General features: G+C 47.9%; 1 protein-coding gene and 1 pseudogene across 1 annotated transcript in view; one reads left to right on the forward strand and one right to left on the reverse strand.

The window, feature by feature from the left end:
• The window catches only part of LOC127396196 (zinc finger protein 850-like), a 183,446-nt gene that overhangs the window by 45,050 nt on the left and 116,858 nt on the right, over positions 1-21,538 (reverse strand). The gene's annotated exons all lie outside the window — the stretch shown is intronic.
• The window catches only part of LOC127396186 (uncharacterized), a 122,089-nt pseudogene that overhangs the window by 11,297 nt on the left and 89,254 nt on the right, over positions 1-21,538 (forward strand).

Consider the following 21,538-nt stretch of genomic DNA (forward strand, 5'->3'; position numbering starts at 1 on the left):
AGCCACTTAAAATTAGGAAACCATGAGGTTAGTTTGTCCCACAATTCTTCAATCCTATAAGAATTATCATCCTGACTGACTTGATGCAGAAGTTTTTGTTTGCTCCCAACTTCCTGCTAAGTCTGTAGCAATCCTGCCACTTTGATGTATAAACACACAACACCTTGTATTAATCACTGTACAGACCCCTTCTTGTGATGCTAACAATCTATCTGATGCCATGAGATTCTGAAGTACAACCTGCGATAAGCTAGAAACTTCTAGTTGCAAAGATTGCAGAGCATCAACAGTCTCATTTTTAATTTTTTCTATCACTGCTGAAATATTCATGAGGGTCTTTTCTCATTTGCTTACCCCAAGGCATGGGAGAAACCACCTAGCAAAACTGTGGAATGCAGTGGGCCTTTCAGCAACAGCATTAGGGGCTCTTTTGGTTTGCCTAATGAAATTTCTTACCCATCCAGTTTATTTATGTATCTTATCAATAACAGTTATGCTAGGGACTAGAGTTCCTAGGGTACATGCTCCTGTCCATCCAAGGGATAAAATTTTCAAAGTGTTCTTTCCACATATCCAATACCAACCCACTTTGTGATTTTTGGGTACTGGCCAGCCAATTGAGGGTTTCAACTTGTTTCTCTTATATTTTTGTAGAATTCCCAGGTCAAACATTGGAAGCCCATAACTTCTATAAGAACTGCACTCTTCTGTGATTCCAGCTTCTGTAGTCATATCATTTTCACAATACAGATCTGTTGTACCGGCTCCTTGTCTCCTTGGTGGCATTTAAATAGCACCTGTGTGTACATGTGAAGTTATAGTCTCTGATGGGTTGTTCTATGGAGAGATTTTGTTGGAGGGACATGTTAGCACCAACTATGGTGTGGGAAGCTTTGCTGGTGTCATCTGGTGTCCTGGTTTGAGCCAGGATGAAGCCAATTTTCCTTTTACTGATTTTTTTTTTTTTCTTCAGCAAGCCTCAGGTCGTTAGGCCAGAGATGCAACATACAAATGGTCTTGTGACCGAGGGGTGGACTTCACCATGGACACTATTGTGCAGGTGATCCACGACTGTGAGATGTGCTGCAATTAAGCAGGTGAAATGGTTGGAACCTTTGTGGTATGAGGGGAGGGGGTCACAGTACAGGTCTGGGGAGGCCTGGCAAATTGACTCTAACACACTGCCTCAGAGCTGCCAGGGCAAGTGCTGTTTGCTTACAGTGGTGGAAACAAGGACATGATGTTTGGAAACATCTCCTGTGCCTCATGCCATAGCCTGGAATACTATCCTGGGCCTTGAGAAGCAAATCTTGTGGAGACATGGTACTCCAGAAAGAATTAAGTCAGACAGTGGGACTCATTTCAAGAACAGTCTTGTCACTGACTGGGCTAAAGAGCCTGGTATTGAGTGGATCTACCACATCCTGGACTATGCACAAGCCTCAGGGAAAGCTGAAAGGTACAATGGCTTGTGGAAAGCTACCCTGAAGGCAATGGGTGGAGGAACTTTCAAAAACTGGGACAAAAATTTGGCAAAGACCACCTGGTTAGTTAATACCAGGGGATCCATCAGTCGGGCTGGTCCTGCTCAGTCAGACCTTTTACACCCTGCAGATGGGGATAAAGTCCCTGTGGGGTGTGAAAGAAACCTGCTGGGTAAAAGTGTTTGGGTCTATCCTGCTTCAGGCAAAGGGAAACCTGTCCAGGGTGCTGCTTTTGCTTAGGGACTGGGAAATACCTGGTGTGTGATGATGGAGGATGGAGAAGGACAATGTGTACATGAAGGTAACCTGACTCTGGGGGAGAATCCTTAATTTGACAGCTGGTAAAATATAGAGCCTATATGTAATATATGGCATGGAATAAGGGGGGGAATGCCCTGGTTTGAGCCAGGATGAAGCCAATTTTCCTTTTACTCATTTTTATTTCCTTCAGTGAGCTTTCTTTTAACTAGTCACAGAGCGTTCCAGCTAGGAATGATAATAAACAGTGGAATGTTTTTCTAACTGCTGGGGCTTCAAGGTCACATCTTTATTCTGCCAGCTCAGACACTACAGGGAGATCTATGACCGCCCCGTAGGAGGCTGAGTTAGACAGACAGCAAAACTGGCCAGAGATCTTCCATTCCATATATCTACGTGAGCTCAGAGAAAGGTCAGAGATCACAGAAGACAACTTCCTTCCTTCTTTTTCTTCCCTTCTCTTCCATCCATGGCTGGCGTCCGGGGAGGACTCCGTCCATCCATCACCGTGGACCCCCAGGCTCCAGCTCTCCTGACCCTCATCACTCTCCGCTTTTCTCCAGCAGCAGCTCCAGGATTCCTCGGAGCTGTCCCAGCTCAGGGGAGTGTGGTGGGGGTTGCTAGGGATTAGGGCAGGCAAGAGGCTCTTGCACATACCTGAACACATCTGTATATAATTGTATATATTTTCTTATATAATTAGTGTTTAATTAAAGCTGTGTAGTTTAATTTTCAACCCAGCCCAGTCTCTCTCTCATTTACTCTCTCTCCTTCCCTACCTGTGTGGGAGGGGGAGGGGATCGAGAGCATTGTTGTCGGACCTGAGTCAAATGGTGACACCAGCAAATATCAAACCCCCCCTTTTCCAGGGAGTTCAGAAAAATCAATTTGCTAGTATTGTCCAGAATGATCCCTTTTCCCAATTGTCCTTAATTTCACTCAATGAGTCGTATTGGGATTGCTCCTTAGGCATATCTCACATTGTTGGGAGACCTGTTTTACTGTAGTATATAAATTCCTGACCACTATTTTCTGGTTTAATGATTGATATAGAGCTTTGGCTCCCCAGTGAGTCTTTTTATATTCAGCAAACACTAGAACCCACAACAAATTAGATGAAATTACTAAGTGACCGTCTGCTGCTTGGGCCCATTCATTCTTCTCTTCCTTACCATCTAAATCCTGAATCAGTTCATATCTTCCTTGAAATAGTTTGGTTTCACCTCTATTTGGATTTTTCTGTCTGCAATTTAACTTCCACTCATTCTGCCACTCGTTGTGTCTCTTGATCAGCAGGTGCATTTTCCACCTCTGGATCCGTGTTTCCCTTCTGATGCCCCTGGCAATGCATTATGGCCACCTTTTCTGGTAGTTGTACAGCTTCTAGATCCTTGTTCTTTCCAAATTGCTCCATGGGCGTGTACTACTCCAAAAGCATATATTGAATGAGTCCAAATATTTATTTTTTTTTTCCCTTTTGCTAGTTCTAAAGCATGGCTGAGGGCTATTATTTCTGCCTCTTGGGCTGAAGTTCCTGAGGGTAGGGGTTTTGACTCTATTACCTGTTGGGTGCTGGTTATTGCACACCCTGCTTTGCGCTCCCCTTACTTTACAAAGCTGCTCCCGTCAGTGAACCAGGAGTCATCAGCATCCTCAAGTGGTTCTTCTTTCAGAATAGGCCAACTGGAGTATGTTGCTTCCATTGTTTCCAGACAGTCATGCACCACTAGTTCTTCAGGGATTCCACTGAGGAAGGAAGCTAGGTTGACAATATTAGTCACCACAGTTTGGATATCATCTTGTTATACCATGATTGCCTGATATTTCAGAAACCTCTGGAGTGAGAACCAGTGATGCCCCTTCTGTTCAAGCACCGCAGACTGCTTGAGAGACTAGCACTGTTATCTTTTGCCCCATGGTAAACTTTCGGGCTTCTTGGATATTAAGGACAACTGCAGCTACTGCTGGGAGACAGCTGGGCCATCCTTTGCTGACTTCATCTAGTTGTTTGGAGAAGTATGCTGCAGCTCGTTTACAGGGGCCAAGCTTTTTTGCTAACACTCCCAGTGCTATTCCTTGTCTTTCATGTGAAAACAGCCAAAATGGCTTTGAGATGTCAGGCAGTCGCAGTGCAGGGGCTCTCATTAGCTCTTGTTTGAGCTGCTGGAATGCCCTTCGTGCCTCACCAGTCCATAGCAATTTGGACTGACTCCTTTTTATCAACTCATGCAGTGGTTTTACTAAAAGTGCATAGTTACAGATCCAGAGTCAACACCAACCTGTCATTCCCAAGAATGTCTGTAGTTCTTTTACCATTTGTGACACAGGTGTCTGGCAGATGGCTTCTTTTTGGTCCTTCCCCAATGTCCCTTGTCCTCTGGAAACCTCATATGCCAATTAGATGACCTGTTGTATCAGCTGGGCTTTCTGTTGAGAGGCTCGATATCTGTTAAGACCCAGAAGTTCAACAGGCTCACAGTCCAGTTCATGCAGCTTTCTTTTGTTCCAGTGGCTAATAGTATATAATCCATATACTGGAGTAAAATTCCTCCTGGGTCTAGGGGCTCCCAACTCTTAAGTTCCCTTGCTAATTGATTTCCAAAAATAGTAGGATCGTTCTTAAATCCTTGTGGCAACACTGTCCATGTCAGCTGAGATTTCCTTTCTGAATCAGGGTTTTCCCATTCAAATGAAAACTGATGCTGACTCTCCCTGGCTAGACTTAGGCAGAAGAAGGCATCCTTTAAAACCAGAATGGTGAACCAAATCAGATAATCTTTAAGTTTGGTTAGCAAAGTATATGGGTTGGCCACCACTGGATGTACATCCTTGGTGATTTTGCTTATAGCTCTTAAATCCTGCACTAACCTGTAACTTTCGCCATCTGTTTTCCAAATTGGTAGAATGGGAGTATTATATTCTGATTCACATTTAATTAGTAATTTATGCTTCAGAAATTTGTCAATAATTTCCTTTATTCCTTTTCGATCCTCCAATTTTAATGGATACTTGTTTTATTTTCACCGGCTGAGCTCCTGATCTCAATTTTACTACTACTGGGGCTGCATTCTTTGCCTTCCCTGGGACCTCAGGTGCCCATACTCTGGGATACATTTGATTTATTATTTCTGCAGATAAATTTTACTTAGCTGGGATATGTATTAGGGCTAGACTTAGGATTTCAATTAGCTGGTCCTCTCCAACTGTCAATTCAATTTTCCTTTTACCAAATACTATTTTTGCCTCTAATTGCTCCAACAGTTCTCGACCCAACAATGGTTTAGGTGATCCTGGCATGTATAAATATTTATGAATGCCCACATGCTTCCCTAATTTATATTTCAGAGGTTGCAGGAAAAATGCCTCCTCTTGTTGGCCAGGAGCCCCCCATTACAGTCACAAAATCCTGATCTTTTGGTATTAATTCTTGGTTTAATACAGAAAAGAAGGCACCAGTGTGAACCAAAAAATCTAATTCTTGTCCCTTTTCCCCTAGACTTACTTTAATCAGTGGATCCACAAAGGTAGATTCCCCAGGTCCCCATCATTGGCAGCTGTAGCCACTGCCATCTGGGGGGGTTCCATGCCTAGGGCAATCTCTTTTCCAATGTCCTGTTTCTCTGCAATATGCACACTCATCTGACCTCAGGGGCTGATGCTGATTCACTCTTCCCCTCAGGGCACTCCTCTTTCCTTTCCCCAAGACACCTGATTTTGTTTAGTTAACACTACATCTCCTTCTCTATTCCTATACGCTCTCCATGCTTCTTCCATTAATTTTTCCTAATCTCTATTGGCTGGTTCTTTAATTTTCTGTAGTTTCTTACTCGTATCCTTTGCTGACTGCCCCAGAAGCAGAGAAGTCAACTGTTGTCTCCCAGTCTCAGAGGGTGGATTGAGAGTGGTGTATTTCCACATTGCTATTCTCAGCCTATCAAGAAACTCAGAGGGGGGTTCAGTTTGTCCCTGTTTCACCAAATATAAAGTAGCCCAATTTACAGTTTTACGTGTAGCTCCCTCACATTCAAATTTGATCCAGCCTTGATATCCTTGTAACATTTCATACTCAAAACCTATTTCTATTACGGGTAGGTAAAACAATAATCACTGTTACCCATTAGATATTAAATTCACAATGTTTCTCCAGCCATTTTCCACTCACAGCACAAAGACAGGGGATGCCACTTTTACACAAACAGTTATGGCTCACAAACACAATGACAGTGGACAGATCTGGCTGTAAGATAGAACTAAATCTTTCGCTTTGTTTGCCTCCGGCCGCGCCCCTCGTGGGACGACGGAACCACGGATCAGAACCCACACTTGCTTTGCAGCGCAGCTGCGTCTCACTCACTCACACATCCAGTTCACAATCCAAATTCATGTCAATACTGAAACAGAAGCACACCGCTGTGTACCGGGAGCACGCCACTGTGTTGCAGTGGAGCACTGAAGCAGAAGTACACCTTTGTGATACACTGAAACAGAAGCACATGCAGATGTACATTGGGGTGCGAGCTACCTGGCATGCACTATCCTGCACGAGTTCCCTTATGACTTATGGAGAGCACCCAGAACAGACAACCAGTCCCAGAACAGAACAGAGTAAAACTAAATAATACCTTTTTGTCAGATGGTTCTTGTCTGCCCCCGCAGGGATCTGATTGAGGCGAGGAGTCCCTCCAGGGAAATCCCCAGGAGCACCCAAGGGAGTCCTGTCCTCAATGGGTCCAGCAGCCATGCAAAGAGTGTCCCATTTGGGGTGTCAAACTGAAACAAAGAAAGGTCACCCAACAGTCTAAGCACTGTTCAGTCGGTATCTTTATTCACGGCGCTGGATGCACAGGGGATAGCTCCTCCAAAAATGTGCTCACAGGGTAAGGTGAGAGACATATATACAGCTGATAGTTAATTAAGTGTAATTTTTCTAAGAAACGGTTTACATGTTCATTAAATCATTTACATAAGTGTCCTCCCATTATCGCACGCGTGTTAAGTCCATTAGGGTTTCCTGGGGGTCGTTTACTTGTTGTATATTAATTTCTCCCACCTGAGTGAGATCCTGTCCTTGGTGTCTAGTTTGAAATAGTCATGCATACAACATTTCAAAAGGACTCATTTTTCCCTCAGTTCTTGGTTTGACTTGCAACCTTAGTAATGCCATAGGGAGGCCTTGAAACACCTGAGACATGTTTCTGACAAATCTTCCTTAGCTGTGTCTTTATCAAATGATTCATCTTTTCCACTTGCCCACTTGCTTGCAGGCAGTGAGCTGTGTGCAATTTCCAAGTAATTTCTAAGAACTGCCTGACCTGCTGAACTACTGTGACACCAAGTGTGCTCCCCTACCGGAGGAGATCACTTCTGGCACTCCAAACCTGGCAATAGTTTCTGGCAATACAATTTGCCTGATTTCCTTTGCTTGATTGGTGCCACATGGAAAGGCCTCAGGCCACCCTGACAAGCTCTCTACTAACACCAACAAGTACCTGGACCCATTTTGCCAGAGATAAGACTGAGCTGCTGGAGTGGGCCTCCACCCCCTCCACCCCTCAGATCCTTATCTGTTGTCTCCATCCTCTCAGGAATGCCTTTTGGGATGCAAATGAGAGGGGTTTTGGCAGCCATTCCAGGAAGTATGGGTCCTGAGGGCAGGTCTCTCACACCACCCCATGGGGGCTCAAAGGCTGCACTCTTCCTTCCTGGTGATTTTTATATACAGAAAATCACCAGTCCTGGATCCAGCCTGGAGCCAGCCAACCTGGAAGAGAGTTGGTGCATGAATTTAGAACAGCAGAAGTAGCTCCCGTGTCCACCACAAACTGACCATGTACTTCCCCAGCTTTACGGTAACCAGGGGCTCTGCTGGGGAATTCAATTCTGCCCCCAGTCAGTCTGAGTTCCTATCTCCATCTGTTGTCACTATTTTGGAAATAGGATCTAATTTAGACCTAGAGGAGCCCCTTCAGCCAGGGACTGGGGACAATCCCCTTCTCCAGTGCCCCTCCTGTTTACAATATACACACTGATTTTACCCCAACTGGCCTCGATTTCAGCAGTGCCTCACAGAAAATGATCCCACACGTCTCACTCTGCCCTGGCCTCTGCTTTTTTGCTGGCCATGCATTCTGTTACCCAGGGATGACCAGCCTGTAAACAACATGTTAAACATTTTACAGGTAGCTCCAGGGTCCAAATGTACCCATTTTCTAGCAGGTTCACATAGACTCTCCAAAGAGATTGAAAATGCTTTGTCAAACCCCTGTTTAACCTCCTACACAAGTTGGTTGGTTTGGTTTGGTTTGCAGGTCCCATCCTGGACCCCAGACAAAATTAATTCCTGACATCACTTGAGTCTGTCCAGGCAAAGAACCCTCCTTGCCCTTAATCTCCACCCATGAGCTTCTAGTTGGCCTTTGTCCTCCTCATGGCAGAGTGTGTGCCTGGGGGGCTGGAGCCAGCAGCCTTGTGGCTGGTTCTTTGTTGTCCTCTTGGGCCCAACCCAGGACACTGGCAAATCGATTGCACTGAGTTACCCAGAAAAGGAGGGTGTCTGTACACCCTGGTGTTGGTTGATGCTCTCACCAGAGAGCCCAAAGCTTTTCCTCGTTGCACCAATGAGGCACGAGAAGATGTCAGAGGGCTACTGAAAGGAATCATCCCTCCATGTGGTGTCCCTTTGGGAATGTCATCAGAGAATGGAGCCCATTTTATTGCTAAAACTCTAGGACCATTAAGCAAAGCATTATCTGTAACGTGGGACCGGGCAGTGAAACAGAGAAACATTGTGATCAGTTCTAAGAAACGTTTTCCATGTTCCGAGGCGCTCATGAACATGTCGTAGGTCTAGATCAGCCAGATGTGGTGAGTAAGATTCATGCAGGACTCTGGAAGCTGTTCCGCAGGCACCCAGCCCTGCACTGAAGAATGCTGCTTTCTTGAGCTCCAACACGGCTCTGATTGAGTTTTCATTGGCTGCATTTGATGGTACCAATGGGATGGAATTCTGGGGTTGGAGAGGGGTGATGATAGGATGGAATTCTGGGGTTGCTGAGGTTGGGATGATGTCCCTCCATAACTAAAGCTCACCTGGTTTCTGAAAGGTTTTGAGTCGGTGGGCACACCTGTCCACACACACAGGTACCATCCCGCCCCCAGAACTTCCAACCCCTCCCCCAGGGTACACCCCGACCACCAGGCCCCGCCCCCACGGCCCCGCCCCACCGCTTTACTTGCCCAACCCTGAACCACAATCGCGCTGCAGCTCCCGGGAGGTTTCGCTCCGCAGCCGGGAGCCCCCGGTTGGTGACCGAGAGAGCATCGCCCCCTCCCCGGGCCGGGCTGTGTCCCCCCGCTGCAGGTACCGGGGGTGGGGGGTGACGGGGCGGTTATCCCATTAACCCCCACTGCGTGCGAGCACCCGAAGTTCTGGGGGGCGGTAGAAAGGGGGACCCGAAGTCATTCTGGGAGTGGGGGATTTGTGATTCCGTCCTGGTTTGGGTCTGACCGACAACAAAGAACCACTTGGCTGCTCATTAATCACTATCACTAATCAAATGCAAGAAGGACAAAAAGCAGAGCTCAAACACCTCACCCCAGCCCTCCCTGCTGCCCGGCCCCAAATTCCTTTGTTCCCCGTTTCTGTCCCTGCTCCCCCCAGCGGCACAGGGGGACAGGGAAGGGGCTTTCCGGCCAGTTGGTCACTCGCTGTTTTCAGCTGCTCCTTCCCCGTCCTGGGGAGGACTCCTCACAGCCTTCCCCTGCTCCAGCGCGGGGTCCCTGCCACGGGAGAGAGTCCTTCACCAACCCTCCAACACGAGTCCCTCCCTGTTCCCCCTCAGGCTGCAGGGGAAACTCTGCTCGGGCACCTGCTCCCCCTCCTTCCTCCCCGGCCTTGGTATCTCTGCTCCAGCGCTGCTCCCATCGCTGCTCTCATTGGTCTCCACAGAGTTCTCCACCTCCCCCTCTCCTCTGCTCTCAGGTTTCCCCTCCTTTCCTATCTCAGTGGCAGAGGCCCATCCATGGTCTCTGATGCCTCAGCCTTGGCCAGAGCTGTGGCTGCAGGTTTTGGAGCTGGGGGAGCTTTTCATCTTCTCACTGTAGCCACCCCAGTGTGGTGGATGAAGACACAGACTCCAGGGTGAGAAGCAATTAAATCGTTAATTCTTCTAAAATGTTCCCTTATATACTTTTAGAGTCGGAATGCAGACTAAGCAGCTGGGATGCAGGGGAGGAGGTGTAAACATCATTCACACCTGCTCATCGATATGTTCTCAGTTGTAGTTTCCCATCATGTCCGTGCAACATTCACAAAGCTGTTCACTGCAAACCCTGACCCTTTGGCTGGCCTCATGTTGGTTAATCTAGTCCCCTGCAGATCGAGGAGGCCCCTTTTCTTTTCCCATGGCTATTCTCCACATGCCGGGGCCCCTCCCCCTCTAGCGACACCCACTCCAAACCAAACCAGCACATAATAAACATCTGCAAAGTCTGTTCTCTCACAGGAGGACCCGAACATCAGCCCAGGAGCGGTCAGGGATGCAATGGGAGAATGCCCAACATATGTCATGGAAGGTGGGTGCAATGGGAGGAGCCCAACTCATCCCAGGCGTGGCTGAGACCCCAACACTCCCCAAAGACACTGCAGCAAGTGTTCCCCCCCCTTGCTGTTTTGAGGTGCCAGTGTAGCCCCTAAAGCCCAGTTAAGTGTGTGGGGCGTCCAACTCCATGGGTAACCCCCCCATTTCACCTGACATCCCTTTTTTCTCCAGAGCAGGTTTGAAGTGCCACCACCACCAAAACTTGAACTGAAATTCAACTTTATTGACCCACTGTAGGATTCATCCGGAAGTGTGGGAGATGAACTTTGTGTTGGTGAGGAAGGCAGGAAAGACTGGGTCAGGATCCACCCAGCCCATCTCCACCATTGGGAGGAGATCCACCCGGCCCACCACCGGTTGTCCATTGGAGTGAGAGGCCTTATAGGTGTTCCCTGTTGGAGCCACCTCTTGTCTAGTCCCACGTGACACCCGTGCCTGGTGCCACATCCTGCAAGTGCCGCAACTGTGGGAAAACTTTTAACTTCAGATCAACTTTAAGCCGGCACCAGTGAATCCACAGAGAGGAAAGACCCTTCAGGTGTCTGGAGTGTGGGAAGAGCTTTGCCGACCATTCCACATTAAGTCAACACTGTCAGCTCCACATGGGTGAGAAATCCTACAAGTGCCTTCAGTGTGGGAAGAGCTTCGGTAGCAGCGGCGCTTGGATGCGTCACCAACATGTGCACAGTGGGGAAAAACCCTACGTGTGTCCCACATGCAGGAAGGAGTTTGCGAGCCGCTCGGGCCTGGCCAGTCACCTCCGGGTCCACACAGGTGAACGTCCCTACACGTGTCCTGACTGTGGGAAGAGCTTTGCCAAGAGGTATACGCTCATCAGCCATAGTCGCATCCACACAGGAGATAAACCTTACGTGTGCCTCCACTGTGGGAAGAGGTTTGCCTGGAGCTCTGATCTCATCAATCATCAACGCATCCACACGGGAGAGAAGCCCTATACATGTCCTGACTGTGGTAAGAACTTTGCCTGGAGCTCTGGGCTCATGAAGCATCGACGCATCCACACGGGAGAGAAACCCTACTCGTGTCCTGACTGCGGGAAAAGCTTTGCTAGAAGCTCTGTGCTCATGACTCATCATCGCATCCACACGGGAGAGAAACCCTACACATGTCCTGACTGCGGGAAGAGCTTTGCTAGAAGCTCTGTGCTCCTTGACCATCGACGCATCCACACGGGAGAGAAGCCCTACACGTGTCCTGACTGCGGGAAGAGCTTTGGTAGTAACTCTGGTCTGATGAACCATCATCGCATCCACACGGGAGAGAAGCCCTACAAGTGTCTTGACTGCGGGAAGAGCTTTGCTACAAGCTCTTTGCTCATCAATCATCAACGCATCCACACAGGAGAGAAACCCTACACTTGTCCTGACTGCGGGAAGAGTTTTGCATGGAGCACTGATCTCATCAATCATCGACGCATCCACACAGGAGAGAAGCCCTACCCTTGTCCTGACTGTGGGAAGAGCTTTGCTAGAAGCTGTGTGCTCTTTGGCCATCAACGCATCCACACGGGGGAGAAGCCCTACACGTGTCCTGGCTGCGGGAAGAGCTTTGGTAGTAGCTCTGGGCTCATCAAGCATCAACGCATCCACACGGGAGAGAAACCCTACACGTGTCCTGGCTGCGGGAAGAGCTTTGCCACAAACTCTTGGCTGATGAAGCACCAGCGCATCCACACAGGAGAGAAATCCTAAATTGTGTCCCCAGTGCCAGAAAAGCTTCAGTCACCACTGCACCATGTGGAAACATCAACAGCTCCATACGGGTGAATGACCCTTTACCTGCTCCCAGTGCGAGAAGGGGTTTTTCCAGAGAGCCCATCTCATTTGTCATGGCCAGATCCACCTCAGGGATCACTGAGATTGAAGGGGCATTGTCACGGTCACTGTATTTCCAAAATGAGATGAAAATCAAATCTTGATCATGGTGACACCCTAGTCAAGAATAAAAGCACATGTGGCGCGAGGACTCCAGGCTATTTTTTGAAGGGGGAAAAAATACCCATAAGGAGCATTTTAGGGTGAGTTATTGATGAGATTTGCAAGGAAAAGTAGGAGGCAACAAGGTGGGATTGGGTCTTTTTGAGGTGATGCCTGTGTCCTCTAGAACGCTGTTTGGGGGAGATTTAGACCCAAGAAATGTTCTCTGCTCTTCAGTGTTCAACTATGGTAGCTGAAAAATTGGGTCACACTCAGGAGGCTAAGTTGAGGCTCGCTACCATTTGGGGGTTGTTTTAGAGATGGGAAAACAGAACCTGGATTGGCTTTGTGTAAACTTTCTTGGCAGGAGCTGTGCAGAGGAGTGCGAGATGAGCAGTGCTCAGCTGGGCCTTGGGCCTTGCACCTGACAAGTAGGCAAGTTGGTGTTGGGTGGGGAGGACAGGCCTGAGTGGCAGCAAGGGATGCATCCTGTCCTTGTCTGCTTGTCCTCACACCCAGGTCCCTAATGGCTACAGGATGGACTGAGCATGACTTGTGAAGTGCAGCCAAGGCTCCACAGGCACTGGGTGTCTCACCTTATTCCTAATATTATTAGTCTGTAAATAGTCAATGAATACACTGGACCTAAGTTGTCCCACCTTGTGAAAAGGCCACAGATTAGTTCTTCTCTCCTTTGTTTAAGGGAGGAGAAGAGCCCCTCCCCTGAGACAGGTCAAAGGGCCTGGTCTTCGTCTTCCAGAGGCATGGACTCCTTCTTGGGTGAGATATCACAAGGTCCACCTTTTGGGGAGGGGTGAAATCATCCTCCGGTGTGCTGTGTATTGTGCACTTTGAGTTGGTATTGCTGCAAGATTAACCCCAGAATCACCTTGCATTTCCATCTCACTGCTTTGGATTTCCCCCTTGGTGAATCCACTCTCACACAGCCTCACTTGAGCACAGTGGGACAGACAAATTTTTCGTGGTCATAAAGACACCTGATAGTTTAGTCATAAACTGATGAGGAACACCTGGGAGGTCAGACTGCAGCCCAGCACCCCAGTGCTCAGTACAGGAGGCTTGTTGGAGAGAAAGGGGCTGTAGCCTGAAACCCTGTGGCTTTGATGGGAGGATCCCCTTTCCCCACCCATCCCTGTCACTCTCACACACACATTTCAAGGTGTTTTGCCTTCTGTAGACAGATGCCAGTTAAGGACGAAGAAGAACCTTGCCTGGGTAAGTGCCAGAGTGCTCATTGTCCTCCTGACTCTATCTGAAATAAGCCATTTCACATCCTGTCATCTCCAGTCTGGCATGGCCTTTGTACTGAGGTTGGGTCCAGCCACCAGGGTGGGATGTGTCGCCTCCCCACTCCTGCAACATGAGCCTGATCTCCACCCCCATAACATGAGCCTGATGTCCTCCTCAAGGCAGGAGCCCACCTTGTTTTGAAACAGTTGTGTGTGAGTGTGCACACATGTTCAATTGAGCACAGTGGGACAGACAAACCTTAAGAGCTGGTACACATCAATACTCTCCTGGTTTGAGCCAGGGTGAAGCCACTTCTCTTTTTACTGATTTTTTCCTTCAGGGAGCTCTATTCTAAGCAGCCACTTGCTGAAATTTGCAAGTTTTCCAGCTGCTGGACTCATGTCATTATCCTGTAGTTGGGTACATGGCCATGTCTTTGAGCATCTCGGCAGGACAAAGATAACACCATATCAGTTGCACAAATTGGCACTGGGGCTGATGTGGGGTCTCAGGAGAGATGGGGCAGAACCCCCTTTTCTTTCTTACACTCCTCACCCAAGTGGGAGGCCAGGTGTGGCTGGACTCTGCCTTCCCTCTCCTGGTACAAGCCACACAGCAGCTGCACCTTGTGTCTGGCAGGACCTGTGAGAAGGTTTCAAGGTTAACCCCAGAAGGTGAAATTAAGACAGAAACTAGGTCAGATGTCACATGCACACCAGACTCTACTGGAGCTGCACAACAAATTTCAAGATGCCAAGAGCAGACAGGAAAAAGGCAGGAAAGTGAGGATAAAGCAGAACTAGAGAGAACAGCAAGAACAGGATAGTTCCCATTACAGCCCAGTGATGTCATTGGGTGGAGAAGCTCTTTGTTGTACTGATAATGTCACAGGTTTTTATAGTCACAGTTCTGATACATCATAGGATATTTGTTAGTATATTTAATAGAAGTATAGCCTAATAAAAGTTTACTAAAATACTTAATTCATTATACTAAGGATTTCTTTTAAAACAACGTACTTTGTGAAACTATCAAATCAATTATGCCCAGCATCCTGCAGGTTGTGATAACATCAAGTCTTCTAAGAACCTGTGGTGCCTAGAGACAACCCACATGTTGATTCTGACCCACCTGGGCAACCTGCCAGCGGGAGACTGGAGACAGGACCAGAATGAGAGACCAGGACAAAGATGACAAAAGACTAGAATCAACAAAGACCCCCACAGGAGACCCTCGAGCAGGCATAATTACAAAGATAGCCAATTCCAGGAAACAAAATTACTATGTAAAAGAATTCTGGGAACTCATTGACATGGAACTGAATATGCATGGTTTTGGTGTGTATTAGTCAGGGTGTTTCACTGACTTATCGGAGCACTCATGCTGGAGAATCCCCAGTCCTGCCCAGTGCTGCAATAAAGAATGCCCGCTCAACAACAGCTTGTTTGTTGTTATTGGGTCTTGATCTGGGAATCCTTACCCAGCAGCACCAGCCTCCCACTTTGGTGAGGAGTGTTAGAAAGCAAGTGGGTTTGGAAGCTCCAAGTTTTTGTTTCAGTTTCTTTAACTATCTCCTCATTATCGTCAGTTTTCAAACAACAATCTGATAAGTTCAATATTACACACATTACTCTCTCTTCTGCCAGTAAGAAATCCAAAGCTATATGATGTTGGAAGACAGCCTTTCTCATTGGCTGTTCAGTTGGATCTTTGTCCTCAGTCATATAGTTTCACCCTTGAAGCACTACCTACCTTTCTTGTCTGGGCAGAAGAAAGAACAGTGGGCAACTACACCCCATTCATAATTTCAGGCAATTTTTTACTACCTTCTAATGGATATGGTGGCCACCCCTGATTACAAGATTGTTCCATCTTTTCTTTTCTGAAAGGATCCCCTCTAAATTTGTCCCAGTGTTCCAGGATGCACCCTTAAGGGGTACAAGAGGTTTACTCTTTCTCTTCCCTTAGGTACCCTTAATTGCCAGAGTATCTCCCTTCAAGCCTTGCAGCTGGTGTCACTCACTGCCTGACAAGGGAGAGGAGCTGAGGGAGTCCCTGATCAACAGGTCTGTGTGTGCTGGACTCCCCTCCGGTCCCTCCTCCCTGCCAGCTGCAGCAAGACAAACCAGGCAAGGCTGTGGCTGTGGTCCCTTCTGGTCGTCCAAACTGTAGTCCCCAACCTGGGGTTCATCACCCGGTGAGCACAGAGCCAACCAATCACACGGAGCTGAGATATTGTTTTATTCCAATGCTGCTCAAGGTTGGGTGCTGGGTGGTGATTCCACAAAGCTGCCCTTCAACTTCTCTGCTACCAGGTGTTAGTGGAATCATTTGAGATTCTCTGGCACCACTGGCTCTGATCCAGAGAATGAACCTTCAGCTGCATATCAGCATGCACAGACTACAAAATTCTGATATTGTTTTGTTTGTTTGTTTCTTTTCCTTTTCAGGAGTAACAATAAAAAGGAAAACAGCTACAGAAAAAAACAACAAGGCAAAACAAAATAACCACAAAGAGTGACAAACTTGAATAAGCTGTAAAGAAAACAGATCTTTTTAAATGGCAAAAGGACATAATGTCAGATTAGCAATTAAAGGAACAATTTTTTTTCCTGCTAAAGAAACAAAACAGCCTTAAACAATGACTGAAGGGACAGCCACCGACCTTTTTCTAAAGATGGAATTCCTGGGCAGGTGTAAGGGAGATTAGAGAGGAAGAAAAAAGCAGGCACACTTCCTGTATCTTGGAAAGAAAACTACATTCAAAAGCAGATACTGCTAAAATGAAGAAGATTTTAAAATGTACATGTTGAAATTAATGATTCTTGCTTTGCTACAGATGTGTCCCGGAATTCTTAACATAGTCACTTCATTTCCTGGAACTACTTTTGTTCATAATTATGCGTGCTTGAGGGTCTCCTGTGGGATTTTCATGGATTCCAGTCCTTTGTCTTCTTTGTCCTGTCTCCCATCCTGTGCTGTCTCTAGTGTCCTGCTGGTAGATTGCCCAGGTGGGTCCAGAATCAACAGGGATATTTCCTGTTGGTGCCACAGGTCTTAGAAGACTTGATGTCACCATAACCTGCAGGATGCTTGACATTAACTGACACAAAGCACATCGTTGAAGAGTAACCCACTCAGCTAACTTAGTAGAGCAAAGTCATCACTGTAGTATATTTCTACAACTATCAATCCCCCCTTTTCTTTACACTTGGTACATTCCTTTAGATAGTTTCTTCAGCCTATACCATATAAGGCAATTAACGACTGTCAGTAGAATCACAAACACTAACATTATCAAAAGTGGGTGAATGAGAGCATTCCAGGCTCTTTCTGCAGAGACTACTTATCCTGAAAAGATATCCCACCACCAACGGGCAGTTTCAGACTCCATTTGATAGGACAGTCCAGTAAGTTCTTCTTTGCCTCTTACTGCCAAAATTTTTGTTTGGCTTCTTCAAATGTTCTCCAAGTTCTTGAGACTGGTTCAATATCTCATCTGATTTCCCCAGAGACAAGCTTGCATAACTTAGGTTCAAGCTTTCATAAGGCCAAGGCATTACTACCTGTTTCTCTGAAAGTGCAAAACAATGCAGATGTTCTGTGCCAAGCTCAATGTTTACATTTTGAAGACACCCTACAAACGTGGTGGTGACTCCATATTCTTCAACTACTGATTGCTTGCTTGCTACTAAGCATACGTCTAGCATTAATCTCTGTCAACATTTCAAACACAGTAGGAGACAGGATGGTAACAAGCAGTGTTTGTATAACTGGGGTGGTTGTCCACACAGAGTGCCACCAGTGGTAGTTTCACAAAGGTTCAAATTGTCAGTGTTATTACCCTTCCCCGTGTACTTCCCTCAAAGTTCTGGTAACCAATATTCTAGGTTCCCCTGACCCAAGAAGACTGTTGGTAAAACTAAACACTTTCACATGACCTCAGGGTGGGTTCTATTACAGACATCAACTTTCCTGCACACCACAGGTTATAGCACTGCACAAACTGTGTATTTCTCCAATGTTTAGGATGGACCGTTGTCCAAAAAGGTTTCTCCACATGAACTCATTATTACTCTCGGTACAGACAGGCCAGCCCATACATTTTGTCAATTTTTTCCCATTATGGTCTCCCAGGTATGCTCCTTGTTCATGGAGGTGTTATTGCATTGGTTTTGAAGGAAGCACTCCTTCACCTGTAATGAAGGCCCTATCCCTTTAACTGCACCAGTTTAGTTACCGATGTGACACTGGTCAGATTTGGGCATAACACAAAGTTCATCCCATGCCATCCCAGCAATTTACCACATCTGGTATAGGGTTGCCATATGGAATAGTTCTCAGAGAAATGGACAGGTGTCCCAGTGTTGTCTTCCCAAGGCTGTTTGCTTCTCAAGGGCCAACTAGGAATGAATGTTGCCCTAAACCTGAGCTTCAGACGTAGTAACAGTAACATTAGTTTCAGATCAGTCTTACAGATGTGGGTCCTACAGGCTGAGATTTCCATGATCTGCCAGGAGCCTTCTTGACTCCTGATTAGCGGATGCAGAGGGTGTGCTTTTCAAGCTGGACTGCAGTGTAGGTCGTGAGTAGAAGTTGAAAGGGGCCGCTTCACTTCCCTTGGAGAGGATCACCTGAAAGGTTCTGAACATCAGCCAAATCCCCAGGGTTAAACAAGTGAGCTGGGGAATCCAAACCCCATGCTCTGGTAGACATTACTGGTCTATTTACTTCTTGTAATTGTTTCCCTCATGCAATCAGATCTTGTATATTAATTTCTTCCACCTGAACGAGATCCTGTCCTTGGTGTCTAGATTGAAATAGTCATGCATACAACATTTCAAAAGGACTCATTTTTCCCTCAGTTCTTGGTTTGACTTGCAACCTTAGTAATGCAATAGGGAGGCCTTGAAACACCTGAGACGTGTTTCCTGACAAATCTTCCTTAGCTGTGTCTTTATCAAATGATTCATCTTTTCCACTTGCCCACTTGCTTGCAGGCAGTGAGCTGTGTGCAATTTCCAAGTAATTTCTAAGAACTGCCTGACCAGCTGAACTACTGTGACACCAAGTGTGCTCCCCTACCGGAGGAGATCACTTCTGGCACTCCAAACCTGGCAATAGTTTCTGGCAATACAATTTGCCTGATTTCCTTTGCTTGATTGGTGCCACATGGAAAGGCCTCAGGCCAACCTGACAAGCTCTCTACTAACACCAACAAGTACCTGGACCCATTTTGCCAGAGATAAGACTGAGCTGCTGGAGTGGGCCTCCACCCCCTCCACCCCTCAGATCCTTATCTGTTGTCTCCATCCTCTCAGGAATGCCTTTTGGGATGCAAATGAGAGGGGTTTTGGCAGCCATTCCAGGAAGTATGGGTCCTGAGGGCAGGTCTCTCACACCACCCCATGGGGGCTCAAAGGCTGCACTCTTCCTTCCTGGTGATTTTTATATACAGAAAATCACCAGTCCTGGATCCAGCCTGGAGCCAGCCAACCTGGAAGAGAGTTGGTGCATGAATTTAGAACAGCAGAAGTAGCTCCCGTGTCCACCACAAACTGACCATGTACTTCCCCAGCTTTACGGTAACCAGGGGCTCTGCTGGGGAATTCAATTCTGCCCCCAGTCAGTCTGAGTTCCTATCTCCATCTGTTGTCACTATTTTGGACATAGGATCTAATTTAGACCTAGAGGAGCCCCTTCAGCCAGGGACTGGGGACAATCCCCTTCTCCAGTGCCCCTCCTGTTTACAATATACACACTGATTTTACCCCAACTGGCCTCGATTTCAGCAGTGCCTCACAGACAATGATCCCACACGTCTCACTCTGCCCTGGCCTCTGCTTTTTTGCTGGCCATGCATTCTGTTACCCAGGGATGACCAGCCTGTAAACAACATGTTAAACATTTTACAGGTAGCTCCAGGGTCCAAATGTACCCATTTTCTAGCAGGTTCACATAGACTCTCCAAAGAGATTGAAAATGCTTTGTCAAACCCCTGTTTAACCTCCTACACAAGTTGGTTGGTTTGGTTTGGTTTGCAGGTCCCATCCTGGACCCCAGACAAAATTAATTCCTGACATCACTTGAGTCTGTCCAGGCAAAGAACCCTCCTTGCCCTTAATCTCCACCCATGAGCTTCTAGTTGGCCTTTGTCCTCCTCATGGCAGAGTGTGTGCCTGGGGGGCTGGAGCCAGCAGCCTTGTGGCTGGTTCTTTGTTGTCCTCTTGGGCCCAACCCACGACACTGGCAAATCGATTGCACTGAGTTACCCAGAAAAGGAGGGTGTCTGTACACCCTGGTGTTGGTTGATGCTCTCACCAGAGAGCCCAAAGCTTTTCCTCGTTGCACCAATGAGGCACGAGAAGATGTCAGAGGGCTACTGAAAGGAATCATCCCTCCGTGTGGTGTCCCTTTGGGAATGTCATCAGAGAATGGAGCCCATTTTATTGCTAAAACTCTAGGACCATTAAGCAAAGCATTATCTGTAACGTGGGACCGGGCAGTGAAACAGAGAAACATTGTGATCAGTTCTAAGAAACGTTTTCCATGTTCCGAGGCGATCATGAACATGTCGTAGGTCTAGATCAGCCAGATGTGGTGAGTAAGATTCATGCAGGACTCTGGAAGCTGTTCCGCAGGCACCCAGCCCTGCACTGAAGAATGCTGCTTTCTTGAGCTCCAACACGGCTCTGATTGAGTTTTCATTGGCTGCATTTGATGGTACCAATGGGATGGAATTCTGGGGTTGGAGAGGGGTGATGATAGGATGGAATTCTGGGGTTGCTGAGGTTGGGATGATGTCCCTCCATAACTAAAGCTCACCTGGTTTCTGAAAGGTTTTGAGTCGGTGGGCACACCTGTCCACACACACAGGTACCATCCCGCCCCCAGAACTTCCAACCCCTCCCCCAGGGTACACCCCGACCACCAGGCCCCGCCCCCACGGCCCCGCCCCACCGCTTTACTTGCCCAACCCTGAACCACAATCGCGCTGCAGCTCCCGGGAGGTTTCGCTCCGCAGCCGGGAGCCCCCGGTTGGTGACCGAGAGAGCATCGCCCCCTCCCCGGGCCGGGCTGTGTCCCCCCGCTGCAGGTACCGGGGGTGGGGGGTGACGGGGCGGTTATCCCATTAACCCCCACTGCGTGCGAGCACCCGAAGTTCTGGGGGGCGGTAGAAAGGGGGACCCGAAGTCATTCTGGGAGTGGGGGATTTGTGATTCCGTCCTGGTTTGGGTCTGACCGACAACAAAGAACCACTTGGCTGCTCATTAATCACTATCACTAATCAAATGCAAGAAGGACAAAAAGCAGAGCTCAAACACCTCACCCCAGCCCTCCCTGCTGCCCGGCCCCAAATTCCTTTGTTCCCCGTTTCTGTCCCTGCTCCCCCCAGCGGCACAGGGGGACAGGGAAGGGGCTTTCCGGCCAGTTGGTCACTCGCTGTTTTCAGCTGCTCCTTCCCCGTCCTGGGGAGGACTCCTCACAGCCTTCCCCTGCTCCAGCGTGGGGTCCCTGCCACGGGAGAGAGTCCTTCACCAACCCTCCAACACGAGTCCCTCCCTTTTCCCCCTCAGGCTGCAGGGGAAACTCTGCTCGGGCACCTGCTCCCCCTCCTTCCTCCCCGGCCTTGGTATCTCTGCTCCAGCGCTGCTCCCATCGCTGCTCTCATTGGTCTCCACAGAGTTCTCCACCTCCCCCTCTCCTCTGCTCTCAGGTTTCCCCTCCTTTCCTATCTCAGTGGCAGAGGCCCATCCATGGGCTCTGATGCTTCAGCCTTGGCCAGAGCTGTGGCTGCAGGTTTTGGAGCTGGGGGAGCTTTTCATCTTCTCACTGTAGCCACCCCAGTGTGGTGGATGAAGACACAGACTCCAGGGTGAGAAGCAATTAAATCGTTAATTCTGCTAAAATGTTCCCTTATATACTTTTAGAGTGGGAATGGAGACTAAGCAGCTGGGATGGGGGGGGGGAGGTGTAAACAGCATTCACACCTGCTCATCGATATGTT

Source organism: Apus apus, unplaced genomic scaffold (genome assembly GCF_020740795.1).
Source record: "Apus apus isolate bApuApu2 unplaced genomic scaffold, bApuApu2.pri.cur manual_scaffold_30_ctg1, whole genome shotgun sequence".
Lineage (NCBI taxonomy): Eukaryota > Metazoa > Chordata > Aves > Apodiformes > Apodidae > Apus > Apus apus.